The sequence below is a fragment of the Phocoena phocoena genome, chromosome 13 (assembly GCF_963924675.1).
Source record: "Phocoena phocoena chromosome 13, mPhoPho1.1, whole genome shotgun sequence".
In the NCBI taxonomy this organism is placed as follows: Eukaryota; Metazoa; Chordata; class Mammalia; order Artiodactyla; family Phocoenidae; genus Phocoena; species Phocoena phocoena.
This window is the reverse complement of record NC_089231.1, coordinates 87,245,347-87,251,036: the sequence shown is the minus strand read 5'-3', so window position 1 is coordinate 87,251,036 and position 5,690 is coordinate 87,245,347.

Below are 5,690 nucleotides of genomic sequence, written 5' to 3'. Positions count from 1 at the left end.
ATCGAGCCCTGCCGCCGGTTTCCCCTCTGGCAGACACCTGCTGCCGCGGTACAAAGTCTCGGGAGACGACACCCGTGCTGGTTGGCGTCCCGGTATTTTAAACACATCTCATCCTCTCCTTCCCACAAAACACGCTCTCACTTTCTCTTCTCCTGATGAATAAACATGTGTTTATATTGAGGAAGGGGGGGTTTGTTAAGAAATGAAAGTGTGGTCAGGTGCTGCCGAGGTTTTAAAGAAAAGTCCCACTTACGGTTTCTCTCATGAGCCGCAGATCCCGCCCGTGCGGGTCCTCGGCACAGGCCGGTGGTGAGCGTGTTCTGCCTGCTGCTTCACGTAATGCCGAGTTCTCAAACCATCGCCATTGCTCTCTCGTTGCTCTTTCCTTAAGAGCGCGATGTTCCATTAAAACCTATTTAAGACTGCGTGTTCCGTCTCAGCCTGCAGAGCAGCCTAACGCGTGTTTTAACCCTGCCTGGTCAGTCCTTGTGTACAGTTTCATTCTGGTACCGTCGAGACTAAAGACCCACCGTGGTGGGTGGAAGGAAACCCCTCTTCTGAGCAGCACCGCTGTGACTGGAGGCCGTTGGCAGCGCTCGTTGCGGGCCGGGGCTGTCCACAGTCACCGACGCTGGTCGCGCTGTTCTCCGTGACGTGGGGGTTCGCATCTTGTCTAATAAACCGTTGTCTATTTGTTGCTGTATTTTTGGTGTAATTTTATTATAAAAAGCACCTCGAATATGAGACCCACTGGCTCCTTCTCTGCGTGGTCTGTCCACAGTCGTCGTGTATTTGCGTTTACGTGTGGTGGACGTCATGAGGGTTCCTGAACTGTCACGGGGCACAGGGTCCTGAGTCAGGAAATGACGAAAAGTCACAACGAAATACCTGTTCCTGACGCAGCTCTTTGATTTCTCTAGGATAGTGATTCTTGAGCCTCCTCCGTATTAAAATATAACTTTATGTTTGGCGAAAACAAAAACAAACGCAAACACCCTGCTAGTTTTGGGTTATCTTGTTGTTGTTTTTAATACAAAGTATAGAAAAACACAAGGAAGTCATGACTGGTGGGGTTCAGACAGATTGAAGACCGATGACTCAGTGTAACACCAGTTCTCAGAGGGGCTGAAGGTGTGAGTTTGGGTTAAAAAAATAAATAAAAAGGGTTGGAAAGCACTGCTCTAGGAAATACATAATCCCCCAGAAGTACAGTTTCTGTCTTCAGGATCTATTGCATACTGAAGACCATTAACCCGTGCCGTCAGAAAACACATTTTCTCTGTAGGGAATTAGGCACGAAAGGGAAAAGGGCGGTGTGACGAGCCAGCCCTTTCCTGGGCTCCGTGTGGCCGGGGCACGTGAAGGCGGCAGATGGGGCCCTACGTGGGCCACCGTCCTACACCCCGGGGAGGGGGGCTGGGAATCAGCGCAGGTAGAGAGCCAGGTAGGTACACGCTCTGCTGTCAAGGGGAACCTGTCCAGAAAGGTAGTCAGGCCCAGAACTGACAGCCTCTGACTTCCCATCCGAGTTTAGAGAGTGTACGACTGGGGTCACCACGTGGCTCTGAACAGCAGCTGAAGAGACAAATACACAAAACCAGTATGCTGTTGTAGGGATTTTATGTAAAAAGTACAGGCCCTGGAGACTTCGATACGTGTCTTTGGCCGGCATTTATTGGCCTCAGAAGGCACGTGTCCATGCCATCCACTGGAAGACACTCATCCCTGCTTTATCTTCCCTGAAGGTGGGCGGAACTGCGCGCCTTGTTTCTGCACGGTATCGTGGGTGGGTTTAAAGAGAAGATTTGGCTTAAGGCCGAGCTCCTACAAGACTGAGCTTACGAGCCTCCCGGTTTCGGACAGAGGCCTCAGAGGCCGCTGTTGGGGACATTCTGGTCCGTCTGCCGTCTGCCATACGTACGTCCCGCTTCACCGGCAGGGGTCCCACCTCCGAGGGGCCGCTGGAGCCCCTTGCCCCCTTCATAGCCAGGTGCTGAGGTGGCCCCTTCTCGCTAGGTGGGGAAAGCACAACACTGCATGTGTTACATTGAAAAGCTTCAGAACAGCAAGTCCTTTCAGAATGACACTGGGCCTCTTTTCAAAACCCCGATCACTTCTAAATTCTAGGTAGTAAAAAATGGATGGGCTTCAGTATTTTCAAACTGTTCCACTTGGTGAAAAACAGTCCCATCACTTGAAAATCAAAGCACATTAAAGTAGAGCAGAGTCCTGTACTAACCCGAAACCGCCACACAGCACAGTGATTTGCTGTCATTAAAACCAGCCCAATAGTTGACAGGCGATTTCAAGTAGAATGAAGTCATTTGAGCAGGTGTTTGGAAACGTTCTTTGTAACACCTTGCTCTTTTGGAAATAAGGCCTTTTGGAGGAAATAATAATACATTTTTTAAAAGTGCTTTATGGACATATTAAATAAGTGAACAGTACAAAATGCAAGGGAAAAACCAAAACACAGCAAGGCTGCATAACCATGAAAAGTCAGCATTTACTAACTTCCAAGTGGACTGAAAGGCACGTGCCTCACAAAGGAAGCCGAGCTAGTGCCGGGGGGGGGGGGGGGGGGGGGGGTTGCACCTGCAGGCTTACCTGTGTTGGTGTCTCCTCCAGACCAGAGCCTCAGTGGGGGAGGGGGCTGACAGGTGAGCAGACCCAGATGGAAGTGACTTCACCGGAGCCTGGCTGCGTGGCGGTGAAGACCTGACAGGCGCCAGGCTGATTTCCCAGTGGCTCTGGGTCGCAGCGAGATGGCTTGGATAGGAGTGGAGGAGCAGGCGGCCAGCTACGTGCACCTTTGGAGAAATGTACGCTGAAGCCCTTGACCTTGACCTTGGGACTCCAGCGGCAGAGTTGAAGGCGGACGGGCCAGTCAGGACCTCTGGCTTGCACGTAATTCTCCGTATCCTTCCTCAACTCTCCCCTGACGCTCGGAGCTGCAGTCGTTAGCAGTTGTTCTTAAAAGTAGATCAGTATCTTGACCGAAGGGGTTTCTGCTCCCCCGACTACAGTATTTGGGTAGGAGATTCCGGTTTGGGTAGAGGATGCTTGAAGCCTGCGTGTGTGAGGGCACAAGAGGAAAGGGATGTTACGCGGCCACTCCCATGTTCCGAGGTCGAAGGGATGAGGGATGGCGGTGTCTCTCCAGAAGGAAGTGGAGACCGAGTCTCTCCTGCTGAGCAGTGAGTCAGACATGGGTACCCTTGTGACCACTGTCGAGGGCTGGTGCGCTGGACGGGAGGGTCTGCAGACAGCAGAGAGGGGAGGGCTGGGCACCCGTAAAATCCCACTAACCTTGCCCTAAAGGGAGCCAGAAAGTGGGGTGGTAGCCAGGGACCACGCGGGGCAAGGGAGGTCTTGGAGTCTCCTGTGGTTTTGAGAATGGAGAAAAGAGACAGCTTTACGAGATCGCAGCATCTGCATAAAGTGAGCGTTATGGTCGTGGCAAAGTGGTGGAATCCCAACGTGACATTCTCCCTGCCGGGGCTGGAGGTGGGGGGCTGGGCATGCGTCCAGAGAGCAAGAAGGGGGGGTATGGGGTGCGAGGTTTTCAAAGGCCCTTCCCCACAGGGGCCCGAGCCTGTCAAGAGGTGCCCCGGGTGTGTGAGATACCCTGTTCCCAGTGTCCTCTCACCGCTAGCCAAAGCCTTAGGAAGAAATGCAGGGGACCACAAACTCGGGGGCAAAAAGAGAAAGGACACAGGAAAAGCCACGCACCCAGCACCAGTCTGTACAGCATGGGCACACGGGCCCCCAGATTTGAAACACCGCAGAGGGTGCGAGAGGCCACACCCTCCTTGAAACAGACCTGCTTCCCAGAAGCCATCCTGGTAGAGAAACGCCGGCTGCTGTGCTGGGTTGAACGGTGTCCACCCCGACCCTGTGAGTGTGACCTCACTTGGAAATAGGATCTTTGCAGGTGGAATCAAGATAAGATGAGGTCATCAAGCTGGGCCCCGGATCCAGGACGACTGGTGTCCTAAGGAGAAGAGGGAAATGTGGACGCACAGGTGCCCAGGGAGACGGCCACGTGACCGTGGACGTAGAGCGGCGTGATGCTTCCGCAGGCCGGGGGCACCGAGGGGGGTGCGGCAACACCAGGGCTGGAAGAGGCCAGGGAGGGCCCCCCGCTCCCCAGACCCTTCAGAGGGATGGCCTGCCCACACCTTGGCCTCTAGAAGTGGGAAGGGAGACGTTTCTATTAGTTTCCTAGGGCCGCCTTCACCAAGTGCCGTTTGCCCTGAGACTTAAAACAATAGAAATGTATTCTCCCCGAGTTCTGTAGGCTAGGGCCCACGGCAGTGAAAAGTGCCAAGTCGTAACCACTGGACCGCAAGGGAATTCCGCAGGGATTACTTTTCTTGCCTTTTGCAGCCTCCGGAGTCTGCCCGCATCCGTTGGCTGGGGTCGCCTCCCTCCCTCTGCAAAGCCAGCAACAGCATGCTGGGTCACCCCACATCCCTCTGACCTTCTCGGCCTCCTCCTTCCACTTGCAAGGATACTTGTGATGATACTGGGCCCACGCAGATAACCCGGGCTGATCTCAGGTCGGCTAATAAGCAAACGCAGTTATCTTTGCCAGGTGAGGTCACATAGCCACAGGTCCCGAGAGCCTGGCTGTGGACATCGTTGGGGGCCATTCTTCTGCCCATCGCCGTGGCTGACCGGCAGTCAAAATTCCAGAATGTTGAAGCCACTGCGTGAGGCCTGGCATGTTTTCACAGGAGAAGCTCGTCATAAATCAAAATTACCTTCCACACGTATTTGGTAAAAACGCTAAAATCGCCCCCTCTTGTTGTGGCAGTGCTAATAGCCAACAAAATTATTTGTTTTGGACAGATCCAGACATGAATGTTTATACTCTGTATTACTGCATAAATTCACTTGATGGGTACAGATGTGGACATGAACAAAAGCAGCATTTGCTGTAGAAAACGGAATTAGGAAGAGTGGGGCGTTCCCCTATTGGGTCATCCATCCACGCCGCCAATCAGGGCATGCTGGCCAGAAAATGAGGACGGCCATGGCCATGTCACCTTTTTTTTTTTTTTTTTTGGCCGCACCTATGGGATCTTAGTTCCCCGACCAGGGATTGAACCCAGGGTCCCTGCAGTGGAAGCACAGAGTCCTAACCACTGGACTGCCAGGGAATTGCCTCCTTTTCATTTTTGGTCCAGGATTTTAATTTTCCTACATTCCAAACACAAAAGTAGTACGTTCCTGATGTCAAGAAAATTCCCACAGGCCACTTATATCAGTTGAGAGTTCGGGACTTCCCTGCTGGTCCAGTGGTCAGGACTCCGCGCTTCCGCTGCAGGGGGCCCAGGTTCGAGCCCCCAGTCGGTGAACTAAGATCCCGCAAGCTTCGCAGTGCAGCCAAAAGAAAAAAGAAGAAAGTTAAACATTTACTCTGCTTATGAAAGTATATTAAGCAGCCCTTTATTACCCACGTTGCTCTGAATCCCATCCCCACCAGACAGAATGCACATCTGAGCCGCTTCTCACGTTCACGCCGCAATTTATAACCCATCAGGGAGTGTCTATACGTCCATGCCGCTCTCTCACTTTGTCACAGCTCACCCTTCCCCGTCCCCACATCCTCGAGTCCATTCTCTAGTAGGTCTGTGTCTTTATTCCCGTCTTACCCCTAGGTTCTTCATGACTTTTTTTTTTTT